The sequence below is a fragment of the Mirounga angustirostris genome, unplaced genomic scaffold, assembly GCF_029215605.1.
Source record: "Mirounga angustirostris isolate CCGP_5_RB_7025 unplaced genomic scaffold, mMirAng1.0.hap1 SCAF_17, whole genome shotgun sequence".
NCBI lineage: Eukaryota > Metazoa > Chordata > Mammalia > Carnivora > Phocidae > Mirounga > Mirounga angustirostris.
Window position 1 is genome coordinate 20,108,619 of NW_026991725.1, and position 16,791 is coordinate 20,125,409.

Genomic DNA, 16,791 nt, shown 5'->3' on the forward strand with positions numbered 1-16,791 from the left:
CCCTGCTCGGCAGGGAGTCTGCTTCTCCCTCTGACCCTCCCCCCTCTCATGTGTTCTCTCTCATTCTCTCTCTCTCAAATAAATAAATAAAATCTTTAAAAAAAAAATTCATCCAGGAACAATTAGTTAAGTGCCAAATGGGTGAGAAAAGGAAGTTGGTGCTAAAAATATAAAAAAGAAATTATATTGGATTCCCATTCTAGAAACTCCTAGTTCAGTGAGCATCATTCATTCATTCATTCATTCATGATTCAATATTTAATGATTGTCCATGTGTGCCAGGCCATGTTTTAGGGTGTTTGCAATTCAGCGGAGAACAAAACAAGTAAACGTCCCCTCATGAAACTGATATTCTGGTGGCGAATGGACAGGAAATAAATATGCAACAAACTAATAAGAGAACACAAATTAGTTCCATGATTTTAGTAAGTAAATACTGAGAGCCTAGCATCTACTCCATATTCTCGGAGGGGAAACAAATGTATGTCTGAGGCATAAGCTGAGAGTCTTACAGTCCTTCTGGCAAGACGGAACTTCTGCCCAGGCCACAGAAAAATACTTAAGACCGCACAACAGTTCATAAAATGTATGACACTTACTTGACCCTCACAACCAACCACTCTTTGAAGCAAAATTGTTGATTATATCCAATACAGAAGAGGAAGCAGAACCTCGATGATTTCAATAATCAAAACCCCGAGAACTAGAAAGGGGCAGACAGAACTTGCACCTGCCTCTCTAACCGAGGAGGCGTGGTCCTGCTCATTCAGCAGGAGCAGAGTCATACCTGTTGCCAGACACACGGCCACTGATGAGTGGTTTCTTTGCTTATGCGGTTTTTATTTTTTTATTTTTATTTATTTTTTTTTAAAGATTTTATTTATTTGAGACAGAGAGAATGAGAGAGAGGAGGGTCAGAGGGAGAAGCAGACTCCCTGCTGAGCAGGGAGCCCGATGCGGGACTCGATCCAGGGACTCCAGGATCATGACCTGAGCCGAAGGCAGTCGCTTAACCAACTGAGCCACCCAGGTGCCCCTGCTTATGCGGTTTTTAATCTTGACCAGTAATTCAGGTGTAATCTAATGACATGGGTCATCCTTAATGCGGTATATACATTTGGATTCCAGTTCCCACAGTGCCAGATTAAAAGGAGACAACAACTCCTGGGGCTCTGTGGGTAACTTGAGCGGGAGTGGGAGGCGGGGAAGTAACTGGCACACAGAGATATTGGATTTGCTCCCCATCTTCTTTGTCATTTCACCATGGGGGACCATTTGGGGAGCTGCCATTTAGGACATCGCTTCCAGAAATTCATGTTGAAATCTCAACTTTCCTTTCAGAAGTAGCATGACTTAGCAGCAAGGTTAGGGTAAAGTAGCGTGCAGTTGTGGCCATAGTATTTTATAATAGAAATAGCCTAGAATTTGGAAACTGAGGATCTTGATTTGAGTCAGATTAGATGCGTCATAGAATGTGACTTTGGGGGGCAACTGGGTGGTGCCGTCGCTTACGCATCTGACTCCTGGTTTCGGCTCAGGTTGTGATCTCATGGTTGTGAGATCGAGCCCCACATCGGGCTCCCTGCTCATCACAGATTCTGCTTGAGATTCTCTCTCTCCCTTTGCCCCTCCCCCCCAACCCATGTGCACGTGCGTGTGCATGAGCGCTCTCTCTCTTCCATACATAAATAAATCTTAAAAAAAAAAAATTGTGACTTTGGGAACCAGAGAACCTTTATCAGGCTCATCATCTTCATCTGCAAAATGATGATTATGACCATAAAGTACCATGAATACCATGTAAATAGCATTAACTCAGGGTGTAAAAATGTATTGTTAGCTTTGTTTACCTATGAGGTATTTTTCTCTTGCATATCTCTGTATTACATGAGACAGATAGTTGGGAGGATAAAATGGGACAAATATTGTAAATTATAAAGATGTGTATGGGTGTGAGTTGGCATCACTGAGAGCTCTCACCCACAAATTCTGCCTCACCAGGCAATGACAACTCCTCTGAGTCTGTCTCTCCAAATCCAGCACACCCGCTCAGCACCCAAGAGAGGGTATCACATGGGGCTTAAGCGCCCAGGCTTTACATTCAGGAAAACTGAGAGTTGAATTCTAGCTCCACCTCTTTTCAAGTATTTAAACTAGAGTTCAGATCTGGAAACCTGAGTAGAATTAGGTTGTGGTGTTTTACTCCTTCCTCTTTATCTATCAAATGCTCTTACATTTTCCATCTTTCTATCTCTCTGTTCCAGTGTAGAGTATTTACTCATCAATCTTTTTCTTCCAATCCATGAATTCTCTCTTAAGCTATGTTTAGTTTCTTCTTTCGTCTATTGAGGTGTTTTTTTGTTTGCTCATTTTATCTTCTGTAAATTTGTATTTAACTCCTTTCCAAATATGTCTTTTTTCCCCAATTGCCTCTTTCTCTTCATTGTCTCTGCACCTTATTTTATCTCTTTGTACATTTACACATAATGAACACCCATATCAGAGTGTTCTATTTTTCAGAATTCATTGCCCATGATTTCTCTAATTTGCCCCATCGGTTGGCTATTTTTCATAGCATTGTATGAAAAATTGTGTGCTTTGTAAGTTTTGTCTGTGGGCTGATCGTCACTGGTCCCTCAGAATTGTTTTCTAAGGGAGTTGCCGGTGTTCCTGCGTTTGGAGAAGCCCTTAAAGGGCAGTTCTGTGAAAACCCATGCTAGGGCCTAATGAGGTCTAGACCAGTTTTTACATTAGTTTTCTATCAATGGGCTTTTGCACAAAAGGATGGCATAAGAATTCAAGCCTTACAGTCATATATGCAGTTCAGTGTTTTTCATTCAATCTCCTATGATTAACTCTGTATATACCCATGACTTGGGGGAGTTTACTTCCTTCCTTTCTGTGAAGCACCCTTGAGGGGATAGGTTGAATTTTTACATAAGGGCCTCACTTCTTGTTTTCTGGGTTTTAAAAGAAACCATAGCTCCTGTTCCAATTATATAAGGGGTCTGAGACCTTGATGCCAGTTTCTATGAATATGTTTAGACATCAGCTGTTTTGGCATATATTCTCTGTAGGGTGCCCCATGAGCCGTGCAATTTCGTGTACCTCTGGGGATTACATGTCCATTGGAATAGTTTGTAAATATTTTTAAAAAATATTTAGCTTGGCTCTATATTTAAATTACGGTGATAATTATTACAATCTCATTACTTTCTTTTTTTAGATTTTTATTTATTTATTTGAGAGCGAGAGCACGAAGGGGTAGAGGAGGGAGAGGGAGAAGCAGACTCCATGCTGAGCAGGGAGCCTGATGCAGGGCTCGATCCCAGGACCCCAGGATCATCACCTGAGCTGAGGGCAGACGCTTAACTGACTAATCCACCCAGTCACCCCAATCTCATCATTTTCATCAAGGATTTCCCTGTGTTTAAAATTGAGGGAAGAGACTCATAACTTATTTGCCCATCTCAGTTGGAAGATCCTCCTTTACTTTTCTTGGAGGTGGTACTTTCTTAATTATAATTCTAGATTCAATATAATTGTCTCTCATTCTTAAGACATCATAAAAATGTACAAACACAACATTATCTAAAATATCAAAATCTAGAATAGTAAGTTTCTAACATTCCAGTTAAAAAGCAAAATCAAATGGATGAAACTATCAAGGCCACCAATCTCAATGGGCCTCTCCTTGCAATGCTATAATCTGGAATTGTTGCCAGCTCATTAATATGAGAGACAGACAGAGCGACAGAGAGAATGAGAACACTCTCCTAGGAGACACTTGAGTAGTGGTCACAGACAATAGGAACTTCAGATATGATCCTAACAGGAGATGTGCTAAGTTAATTTTCACCCACTTTTCTTAAAGGACCAAACAAACCAGTGTGCAATTGTTTGCAAGTAGTCTATCACATAGTTCTAAGATCTATATCAAGAAAAGAACAAAAATCAGTGTTTGGGTAAAACACTGGCATCCTGTAGCAGGCATCCTATAATAGGCTTTCCAGCTTGAGTGATTTCCCCTTAAGGATTGGAAACCTGTGAACGTTCTTTTCATAAGAGAACAACTTGTATACATTTGTAGACAGCTAGCCTGATCCTGAAATATTTCTGCAGCCAAAATTTAGTCTTCAGCACATTTCTCAGGCTTCCAGTTTTGCCAAAACGATAGACTAGATAACCAGAAAATGTCCTCACTAAGAACACTTTAGGAAGTCTAAACAAATATATCGAATATCCTTTAAACTCATAGCTAAAATCTTGAGTAAGTAGGAGAAATGCTCAGGGATCGGATATAAAGAGAATATAGAAAACTACAAATGTAAGCAGGGGAGCAGAGGTTGCAATGGCCTGAGGAGGTACTGTCAGTCTCAATGATGTGTTTTATATTCTTATATTTTATTACCATGGTAGATGAAACCTTGGGCCAATGGGAAAGAGGGAAATGAAACTGACTTCTACATAAGGCCGAGACCTTGGACAGGAGGATTAGTAAAATATATCAAAAAGACTTCATCTGAATCTCCTTGGTATTTGAATGAGAAAACAGATTTCCCTTAAAAATTCATATCTGTGAAACTGTAACACATGGATTTGTGGGCGAATGTATGCCACCTGCATGGTGTGTGCACTTTTACACAAAGAATAGACTATTAAATCAATCCCAATTTGTAATACGTCAAAGCTCTAGGCCAAAGAAAACTCAAAACCACTTAAGAATAGCATAGCCAGATCATACAGGATTTCCACAGGGAAGGTCAGTGTAAGGGTGCTCTTACATAAAAAATATAACGGTCATGAGGAAACAAGCAACTATGAGCAAAAGTCAGTACATGCACACGCATGCATGCATGCACACATATATATACACACACAGAATTAGGCTACCAAGAAAATCAGATTGTAGAATAACCTGGAATTATAAATGATTATGTTTAAAATGACTAATAATATAAAAGAAGGAATTAAGGCATATAAGTAGGTCTATGAAAAAAAGGACAGAGATATTTGAGAAATAACCACCTAATACTTCCAGAAATAGAAAACCTTATCATTTAAATTAAAACTCAACAAATGAGTTAAAGAAAAAGTTGGACACAATCACAGAGAGCTGGAGAATACATGGGAGAAAACTACTCATCATGAAACACTGAAAAATTAAAAGATAAAAAAATATAAAAGGGAAGTTAAGAGGCATGGGAGCTAGAGAGAAGATTTACCATATATCTGGTAAGACTTCCAGAGAAATAGGTCTTTGTGGCCTTGGATTTAGCAATGATTTCTTGGATATGATGATACTAAAAACACAACAAACAAAGAACAGATACATTGGATTTCATCAACATTACAACTTTTGTATATCAAAGGACACGAGAAAAGGAAAAGAACTCACAAAATGGGAGGAAATATTTGCAAATCATGTGTCTGATAAGGATCTACTAACAATAATTTGAAAATAATTCTCACAACTCAATAATAAAAAGATAACCCAATGTTAAAATGGGCAAAGGATTTAAATAGACATTTCTCCAAAGGTGATATACAAATGGCCAATAGGAACATGAAAAATGCTCAACGCCATTATTCATCAGAAAAACACAAACCAAACCATGAGCTACTACTTCACACTTTCTAAAATATAATAAAAAATTGAAATCACAAGTAGAGATGAAGATATGAAGAAATTATAACCCTCACACTATTATCAGTGGGAGTTTAACATAGTGTAGCCATTTCGGACAATAGTTTGGAAGTTCCTCAAAAAGTTAAACATGGAGTTACTTTATTATGTAGCAATTTTCCACTCTATTTCACAAAATAATTGAGAACAGGTCTACATGAAAGCTTATGCATAAATGCTCATAGCAGCATTATTTGTATTAGCCAAAAAGTGGAAACAATTCAAATGCCCATCAACTGATGAATGGGTAAGCAAATGTGGCATATCCATACAATGAAATATTATTCAGCCATAAAAAAGCAAGTGCTGGCTCATGCTGCAGCATGGATGATCCTTGAAAACATTGTGCTAAGTAAAAGAAGCCAGTCACATATTGTAGGATATCATTTTTACATTTAATGTCCACAATAGGCAAGTCCGTAGAGACAAAGAAAAGTGCTCACCGAGAGCTGGTAAAAGCGGGTACTGAGAATGGCTAATGGACATGGGGTTATTTTTGAGGTGATGAAAATGTTCTGGAATTAGATAGTGGTGATGGTTGCACTACTTTGTGAATACACTAAAAACCACTGAGTCATGCACTTTAAAAGGGTGAATTTAAGGTAAGTGAATCATGTCTCAAAAACAAAAAGAAGAAGAAAGGTAGGAGCCTGCTGTACAAACTTGTCAAGCTCTACTCATTTCCCGTCTATGAATATCTCATGAGCCAAAGCAAGTCACATGACAGATCCCAGAGTTCAGGGACAGGGAATCATATTTTGCCCATGAAGATAGCTGTTCTTACTGAGCAATAATCTAATGTCCCACAAGCCATAACAAATTGTAACTTTGAGTGTATGAAATCATGGAGGAATAAGAATACTGGACAAAAATCAATATGTAAGGTCAGTGACTTAAAGCATTTTAAGGTTATTGTATTGATTGAGGGTAAAATATTCATTAACTTTAGACTTAGTCATGTTACACATCTAAGAATATATATATATACACACACAAAATATACACATATGTATGCATATGAGTATGTGTGTGTATATACATATATGTGTATATATACATATACACATATACATATAAATTCTAAAACAATAGCAAAGAAAAAGGGAATAAAGACTCCTTAATTCAGGGTGCCTGGGTGGTTCAGTCGGTTAAGTGTCTGCCTTTGTCTTAGGTCATGATCTCAGGGTCCTGGGATGGAGTCCCTTGTGGGACTCCCTGCTCAGCAGGAAGTCTACTTCTCCCTCTACCTCTGCCCCTCCCCCTGGTCATGCTCTCTCTTTCTTGCTCATTCTCTCTCAAATAAATAAAAAATAAATAAATAAATAAATAAATAAATAAATAAAATCTTCTAAAAAAAAAAGACTACTTAATTCATTGAAGAAGGTGAAAAAGGAAAGAGAAAGACGAAAGCATAGAAAGCACAAAATAAGATGGTAGAAATAATCCCAAGTATATGAACTGTCACAATAAATGCACTAAAGTCATCAGGGAAAGTAAATTCTCAGATGCAGTTTTTAAAATAATAACGCATTTGTATGTTACACACTAATGAGAAGAAAGGAGACTTTTTACCTCATTGCTAACTGAATATAAATATTCACTCCCCCCACCTCCCTGAAAGTTTGGCTCTAATGATAACATTTTTGTAGTGTTTGAAAGCACTTTGCTTCCAATCAAGGACATTTAAGCTCACTGTGGAATTTTCCCACACTCATCCTCATATCCACCCCACACTAGGTGGCAAATAGGAAAAGTCAACTTTTTCAAGTGGAAAAAAAATGAGCAGGCTTATAGAAATTTGCAAGTCATTTCCCAAATGTATGTTGGGGAAAGCTGGACCATAAAACACATTATCTCCATGTGAAGATGCAGCTTGGGTGAGTCTGTGACAAGGAGCAGATCCGTGTCTCTCCTTCCCTAACCAATTGCTTTCAACTGTCCGAATGCACAGCCCAATTTGGAAGCCATTGAAGCGAGGTTTGGAAAAGTAGGCAGGAAACTATCTGAGGTCAGTTGCTAGAAACCACAATTCCTTTATCAGGTTCGGGGCTCAGAGACTATGGCTCACCATGCTCTCTAGTTTGAATGAAGTAAATAGACCAAAATATCCCGAGCAGTTCACAGAATTGTGTTGGAAAACAAAACAAAACAAAAACAAACAAATGAAGCAAAACAAAACAAAAAAATCCCCACAAGCTTGTCTGTTGTGATTGTTTAACCCCTAAAAGAATCCCCTTGTCCCTGAACTCACATTGTGTCATAAAGGCTGCAAAAGAGGTAAAACCCACAGACAGAAAGGGAATTCTAGCCAATGGCCATATTACGATATCAACACAGAGTGCAATGAAAAAAGGAAGAATCTACCAAAGAACAGAACGCCGGGTTACCAGATTGACCAAGAAATTCCCTCCTCTATCAGGGATCAGCTGACCAACTTTCTGACCTACAGTATGTGATAAGCCTCATGGAAACGGGACTATAGTATATTATTTACCAATATCTACTTCTCCAAAGAGAAGGTTTATATCATCGACACCTCACAGTGTGCTGGATTATCCACATGGGTGTGGATACATGTATAATTTAGACATATATCAAAAGACAAGGAGAGGCTACGTGCCCACGTGGCCAAGAGAGTTACATACCAGCTAAGGAGGAATACTGGACTTGAACCTTCTCCTTTTGGGTGAGTTTTATGTATGGAAAAGCAGATGTGTGATTTATTTTGAATAGCAAGGGACCTACTTTCTAGGATGCCTGTCATTTTCAGCCCGGCATTCATTTCTCCTCCTTCTGGGAAGAAGACCCCGACTTTCCTTTGGAAACTACCCCACCTCCTGTCTCATTTCTACAGATTGGATTGGATTGACTCAATGAACCCTGAGTAGCCTAAGCCAATAGGAGAGATTCCATTCCCCTGTTTATTCAAATTGTTGGCAGAATTAAATTCCTTGTGTTTATAGGACTGAGGTCCCCATTTGTTGGCTGAGTGTCAGCTGAGGGCCATTCCCAGCTTCTCAAGGTCACCTGCATTACTTAATTTGGGGTCCCCTTCCTCCATCATTAAAACCAGCAACATCAGGTTGAATCCTTTCCATGCTTGAAGTGCCCCCTCTTTTTTCTTCTGTCATTATCTCTCTGACTTTTCTGTCTTCCTCTTCTACATTTAAGTATGCCTGTGCTTAGATTGAGCCCACCTGGATAATCCAAGGTATTCTCTTCTCACAGTCCATACCCTTAATCAGATCTGCAAAGTCTCTTTTACCATTAAGAAACATATTCATATGATCCAGATATTCTAATATAGACATTTTGGGGAAGGGATGTATTCTTCTACCTGCTACAGCATTAGTACTACAATTTTTAACAGGATTTCAGTGGAATTTGTTTCAGATATAGAAATCGCAGTGTGAATGTTTATAAGAAGTGACTCCATCTACTCTTAAAATCAACCAAGCATGTTGTTCGTAACATTTACATGAAGTGAAAATAGTACTTGTTACCCCAGTCCACTGATGTGTGACGTGCACTACTTTACCTTTGAGTGACATCTCCAGTACACGGTGTTACTTATATGGGAGGCAGGTCTTAGGTCCTTCTTCCCTGTAACACAAGGGAATAAGTTCAGCAACAATGAAAATCTTCACTGTGGGTCACTAAAGTAAATAATCATGGATTATTCCTCTCTGCTTAATAGATCATCATATCCCTATGTCTAAATTCTATTTAGCTGGATATGACCAGCCCAGTGTGGTTTCTTAAAAAATATAGAAACCATCATCTTCATATCAAGGTTTGTCCTAATTTTCTTTACCTGGTCTATATCAATACCAGATGCATTGTTGTTTAATTTATTAAAATTCAAACCTATCTAAAAGGTGAATAAAAATGGAAAATAAACAGCACTGGGAATCAGGAGCAGAGTTCTGGTCTCTACTTTGCCTGTGTCCTTGGGCACACCACTTCATTCCACAGGTATTTCTTATTTACTAAATGAGAGCGGTAAGAGAAAATAATTTCTTAGGTCATTTCCAGCTCCGGACGTCTATATATTATTAACTATACCAGATATAGAATCTAAAGAATCTTTTGAAATCCCTCACTCTTGTCGAATTTGCCAATTGAATCAGGACCCAATGCAATAACTCTCTTTTAATATTTAAAAACACACAAGAATAAACACTTTAAAATTCTCAAAATAAAAAGTAAATAATGTTAACTGGACCTATCGTAAAGATTATTTCACAATATAGACACATATCAAATCATTATGTTGTACACCTGAAACTAATGTCAATTATATGTCAATAAAGTTAAATAAATAACATAATAATACTATTAGCTACTGAAAATTGCATTTTGCTTTTTACAGCTCATCTTCCGAACAATCACTTCTTTGGGCTCTTTTTATTTTTTTTTTTAAGATTTTATTTCTTTGACAGAGAGAGAGAGAGTGCACAAGCAGGGGGAGTGGCAGCAGAGGCAGAGAGAGAAGCAGGCTCCCCGCTCAGCGGGGCTCGATCCCAGGACCCTGAGATAATGACCTGAGCCGAAGGCAGACCCTTTACTGACTGAGCCACCCCGGCGTCCCCACTCCTCTGAGCTCTTGAAGAGAGTGTACCTTTCCTTTCCCCGGAAGAGGCAGGATATTATAACTGACAGGTGAGCAGGCTTTGTCTACTCCACACCACCAGCATTCAATGCCCGGGCTCCTATTTAGTAGCTGTATAATCGTGGAAAGGCTACTTAACTCCTCATGTTTCAGTTTCCTCGTCTATAAGATAAAAACGATCATTTTTTATTGTATCTTTATGAGATGATGAACGTTATCATAACTTACTATGGATATCACTTCATAATGTATGTGAGTTAAACCTTCATGCTAACACCTGAAACTCATAGAGGGATGTACGCCAATTATATCTCAATAAAACCGGGAAAAATTAAAATAATCGTAACTATCTCACAAGTAATGGAGGGGAGTGAGTGAATTAATACAAGGTTCTCACTACAGAACCTGACATGTAACAAACCCTCCATAAATGAGAGCTATTACTATTGTAAGACTCACAGAGTCATTTTTTTTATAATTGAAGGGTCTATCTTGAGATGGTCAAAAGGCCCATTCTCGAATTTGAACCTATTTCCAAATGCCTAGGGTTCTCCAGCCTGGAATAAGTATCCAACAGAAATTACAGCAAAGATGACAAGGAAAAATACACATAAAGGGGGACTTCTTAACTGTAGCGGTAAAGCTTAGTAGGGTTAAAGTTGTTTTTTTCCTGTTTGCATTTTAAGCATCTGAGAGTTTGAAAGCAAGACTTGGAGCTGTTGGAACAAATTCCCTGCTTGCAAAATTAAGCCTTCTGATTCCATACTGAAAACTGGAGGGCTGGGGGTGAGGTCACTGTTGAGCAGTCTCTAACACGTGCTGTGAGGCTCTAGACATTGGCTCTCAGGGATGTTCAGCCGGGACCCGATGCGGATCCTGGGGTTGAAGCGCAGCTTCTGAAAAGGCACCATTGTGCCTCCCCACAAACATTAGACTTCCACCCGCATTTGTACGTCGATGGCACCTGCAAGCTGAAAGTGCATCCCCACGTGCCGCTCTTTAAAGGATGATCCTGACAGCCCAGGTGTTCTCTGCCGGAACAGTCCAGGAGCATCTGCGAGGATTGGTGCAAATCGTGGCTTCTTCTGGGACTCCCCCAGATGAAAAAAAAACCCTCGTTAAAACAAAACAAAACAAACACAACAACAACAACAAAAACTTGGTAGTTATAGATTAAGACAAGGACGATACTGATTAGAAGAAACATGTGTGTGTCTATTAAGTACCAGCACTTTAGGTACGTCGTGTAATGCCATCCTTACCACTAATCAGTAAGGCAGGAATATCATGGCCATCTTCTGTGGAAGAAAAGCAAGGCACACCTGGCCGAAGCCACTGGCCCAGGGTCAGGACCTTCTTTAAACCCCTGCCTCTCTGCGTTCGGAGACCCTGATATTGACCAGGGTGCTAGATTGCCTCCAGAAAGACCGCAGGGAGGGCCCCTTCCACCGCTCCTGGCCTCGCCCCCAGAGGGTGTCTCTCCCTTGTCTCATTTGTCTTTCGCATCCAGCTTCACATTCGCTATTTGTGTTTACTTATGAAGGGCTTCGCTTCAGTGATTAAGGACCTAAAGCAGATAATTACCCTGTGATTTGCAAGCAGTGCGGTGGCTGGTATTTCTTGAAGTAGGATGGCTGTATAAATATTACCTGTGTGCTGTGTCAGCTTATTGCCCACCTTGAGAGCAATCTCCCTGTTAGTTTTATGGCACATTAAGTCTCCTTTTGGAATGAATTGAGTTTGTATGAGTGGGATTGGTTACATCAGAATAAAAGAGTAAACAGTGGGGATGACTGGAAAAGCTATAAAACGGAAGCATTAGGGAAAGGGAAAGGAGGGGTAGGAAAGAAGGGGAGGCCCCGAAAGGAGAGGTTCAAAATGATAACCTAATAGAAATGGGGTGACTGCCTGAGCAGATAATACTTAATGCAGAGAGTGTGACTGTTCTGGAGAATGGTGAGTCAGAGGATGGAATAACACTTAGCTCTACAGGAAGGAAATTATTTGGGGAAGTGAGAGGGGAGACGAGAAACATTACTATTTATTAAATGTCTACCATGTGTTTCTCCCTGTACCTTCCAGCCAGCATGAAAGCCCAACCAGACGCCCCTTGCAATCTGTCGACTTGCCCCCCACGGGCTGTACCATCACCAAAGCCATCAGGGGAAATGAGGCACCACATGCCAAGCACTTCCCACACCATATCGGCCCTCTTAGGTATATTTTCTCTGCTCACGTTTGAACTGTTTGAAGCCAGAACGCAACTCATGTATCTTGGTATACCTAGTAACCGGCACGAAGTTCTCAATAAGCATTTGTTGATTCAAAAGAAAATAAAGCAAATGCACCAAGCAAGAAAAGCCTCTCTATGCAAGAGTCGGACTGGATTTCTTGGGACGGATGTCAGGATAAGACGCAAGCCATTCAAACACAGTTTCATTTACTAAAGTTAGGATACTGGGGGCACCAAATTTGATCAGAGTCCCTAACTGAAATAATCTATTGATTTGGAGATTGATTTGTGTTATAGGTATGAAATTATAATACTCAGAACAAGAAATGCAATATTTCTTCTATTTATCACTACAGAGGGGTCTCTATGATGTATCATTAAGTGAAAAAATGCAAGGTAGAGAAAAGTCTTTAAAAAGAGTACACAAGATGGGGGGCGGAGCAAGATGGCAGAGGAGTAGGAGACCTGGATTTCGTCTCCTCTCAGGAATTCAGCTGGATAGGGATCAAACCATTCTGAACACCTACAAACTCAACAGGAGATCGAAGAAAAGAAGAGCAACAACTCTCTCATCAGAAAAGCGACCACTTTCTGGAAGGTAGGACGTGCGGAGAAGTGAATCCGAGGTGATATTCGGGAGGATAGACGGCGGGGGAGGGGCCTCCGTCAGCCGCTTCTGGCAAGTGATAGAGCCGCGGAGCACAAAATCGGGACTTTTAAAAGTCTGCTCCGCCGAGGGACGTCACTCTGGTGGCTAAGCGGGGGGTGGAACCCTCCGGGAGAGTGTGGTTTCAGGACCCTCGGGGTCACAGAAAGACCGGGGGTGCCTGAGGGCAGCAGAGCTCCCAGGTAACGCAGCAGGGAAGCCGGCTGCAGAGGCGGAGCCCAGGCGCGGGCTCTCAGCTGGGGTTGCCATTAACCGTGATCCGCGGCCCAGCCAGGCCACTGCTCCTCCAGCAGGGACCCAACAAGCGGCAGATCCGGGGACACTCACCTTCCTCCCCCGGGAGGAGCCGCGCGGGAGTGCACCGCAGGGATCTGCTGGGTTTGGAGACTCCACACGGGGTCGGGTGCCAGAGATAGAGGCGCGCGGTCGTGGGCCGGGTGAGCACGGAGTGCAGCCGGAGACCGGGGAGACGGGAGTGACTGGCGGCTTTTCTCTGGGGGCTCACTGAGGAGCGGGCCCGAGTTCTCGGCTCCTCTGGGGCGGAGATTGGGAGGCCGCCATTTTCACTCTCCGCCTCCAAAGCTGTACGGAAAGCTCGCAGGGAACAAAAGCCCCGGAGAGCAAACCCGAGCAGATTACTTAGCTGGGAGGGGGCAAGGGCGGGGCTATTCCGCCTCCGGCAGAGACATTTGGAAACCACGGCAACAGGCCCCTCCCCAGAAGATCAGCGAGAACAGCCAGCCAAGACCAAGGTTACCGATCAATGAGAACGGCAGAACTCCAGCACTGGGGGAATACTGCACATAGAATTCACGGCTTTTTTACCATGATTCTTTAGTCTTTTAAAGTTAATTGTTTTTTAACTGTCTTTTTGTCTTATTATTTCTTTTTGAATTTTTTTTCCCCTTTTTCAACCAACATCTTATCAATCCCTTTTTTAAAAAAAAAAAAACATTTTTATTTTTCATTTTTAGAGTCATATTCTATCCCTTCATAGTAGTTACCCATATTTTTGGCTTATATATATAAGTTGTTCTCTCTTTAAAATTTTGAGATAGTTTCTTCTAACAGATTAAAATATACCCTAAATCTCTAGTATATGGTGCTTTCTATTCCCCTGCCTGATCACATCCTCTCCCTTTTTTTTTTCTTTTTAAATCCTCTTCTTTCTTTTTTCAAACAACTTCTTATCAATTCCTTTTATAACATTTTTTATAATTTCCATTTTTATAGTCATATTCCATCCCTTCATCATATCAACCCTTATTTTTGTACATATATAAGTTTTTCTTTCTTTAAAATTTTGGGAGGCACTTTCTTCTAAAAGACCAAAATACACCCCAAATCTAGTGTGTGGCACTGATCTATATACTATATAGATCATATTTGATCACATTTTGGTTTTCCTTTTGTTGTTGTTGTTTTGTTTTGTTTGTTTTTGTTTTTATCTTTATCTTTTTTTTTTCTTTTTCTTGTTTCTCTCTTTCCCTTTCTTATCCCACTGCTTCAGGTCTTTTCTGATTTGTTTAGAGTATATTTTCTGGGGATGTGGTTACTCTGCTAGCATTTTGTTCTCTCATTAATCTATTCTCCTCTGTACAAAATGACAAGACGGAAAAAATCACCTCAACAAAAAGAACAAGAGCTAGTACCGACTGCCAGGGAACTACTCAATATGGACATTAGTACGATGTCAGATCTAGAGTTCAGAATCATCACTTTAAAGATACTAGCTGGGCTTGAAAAAAATATGGAAGTTATTAGAGAAACCCTTTCTGGAGAAGTAAAAGAGCTAAAATCCAACCAAGTAGAAATCAAAAAGGCTATTAATGAGGTGCAATCAAAAATGGGGGTGCTAACTGCTAGAATAAATGAGGCAGAAGAGAGAATCAATAATATAGAAGATGAAATGATGGAAAATAAAGAAGCTCAGAAAAAGAGAGATAAACAACTACTGGAACACGAGGGCAGAATTCGAGAGATAAGCGATACCATAAGATAAAACAACATTAGAATAATTGGGATCCCAGAAGAAGAAGAAAGAGAGAGAGGGCCAGAAGGTATAATGGAGCAAATTATAGCAGAGAACTTCCCTAATTTGGGGATGGAAACAGGCATGAAAATCCAGGAAGCACAGAGAACCCCTCTCAAAATCAATAAAAATAGGTCAACACCCCAACATCTAATAGTAAAACTTACGAGTCTCATAGACAAAGAGAAAATCCTGAAAGCAGCTCGGGAGAAGAGATATGTAACCTACAAGGGTAGAAACATTACACTGGCAACAGACCTATCCACAGAGACCTGGCAGGCCAGAAAGGACTGGCAGGATATATTCAGAGCACTAAATGAGAAAAATATGCAGCCAAGAATACTCTATCCAGCTAGGCTGTCATTGAAAATTGAAGGAGAGATAAAAAGCTTCCAGGACAAACAAAAACTAAAGGAATTTGCAAACACAAAACCAGCCCTACAGGAAATCTTGAAAGGGGCCCTCTAAGCAAAGAGAGACCCTAAAAGCAACATAGACCAGAAAGGAACACAGACAATATATGGTAACAGTCACCTTACAGGCAATACAATGGCACTAAATTCCTATCCTTCAATAGTTACCCTGAATGTAAATGGGCTAAACGCCCCAATCAAAAGACACACGCTAACAGACTGGATTAAAAAACAAGATCCATCGATATGCTGTCTGCAAGAGACTCATTTTAGAACCAAAGACACCCCCAGATTGAAAGGGAGGGGGTGGAAAACCATTTACCATGCTAATGGACACCAAAAGAAAGCTGGGGTGGCAATCCTTATATCAGACAAATTAGATTTTAAACCAAAGACTGTAATAAGAGATGAGGAAGGACACTATATCATACTTAAAGGATCTATCCAACAAGAAGATCTAACAATTGTAAATATCTATGCCCCTAACATGGGAGCAGCCAATTATATAAGGCAATTAATAACAAAAGCAAAGAAACACATCGACAACAATACAATAATAGTGGGGGACTTTAACATCCCCCTCACTGAAATGGACAGATCGTCTAAGCAAAAGATCAACAAGAAAATAAAGACTTTAAATGACACACTGGACCAAATGGACTTCACAGACATATTCAGAACATTCCACCCCAAAGCAACGGAATACACATTCTTCTCTAGTGCCCATGGAACATTCTCCAGAATCGATCACATCCTAGGTCATAAATCAGGTCTCAACCGGTACCAAAAGATTGGGATCATTCCCTGCCTATTTTCAGACCACAATGGTTTGAAAATAGAACTCAATCACAAGAGGAAAGTCGGAAAGAACTCAAATACATGGAGGCTAAGGAGCTTCCTACTGAAGAATGAATGGGTCAACCAGGAAATTAAAGAAGAATTAAAAAATTTCATGGAAACCAATGAAAATGAAAACACAACTGTTCAAAATCTTTGGGATGCAGCAAAGGCAGTCCTAAGAGGAAAGTATATAGCAATACAAGCCTTTCTCAAGAAACAAGAAAGGTCTCAAGTACACAACCTAACCCTACACCTAAAGGAGCTGGAGAAAGAACAGCAAATAAAGCCTAAACCCAGCAGGAGAAGAG

The 16,791-nt window shown here is 40.2% G+C and overlaps 1 long non-coding RNA gene across 2 annotated transcripts in view; it reads right to left on the reverse strand.

The window, feature by feature from the left end:
• The window catches only part of LOC129046247 (uncharacterized), an 89,521-nt gene extending 77,706 nt beyond the window's left edge, over positions 1-11,815 (reverse strand). For both annotated transcript variants that reach the window (XR_008507180.2, XR_010408470.1), the window contains exons 1-3: positions 11,263-11,815; positions 10,308-10,460; positions 9,225-9,289 (exon numbers count right to left, since the gene is read on the reverse strand). This is a non-coding gene — a long non-coding RNA (uncharacterized LOC129046247). The remainder of the gene's footprint in view (positions 1-9,224; positions 9,290-10,307; positions 10,461-11,262) is intronic.
• Positions 11,816-16,791: the final 4,976 nt, after the last annotated feature.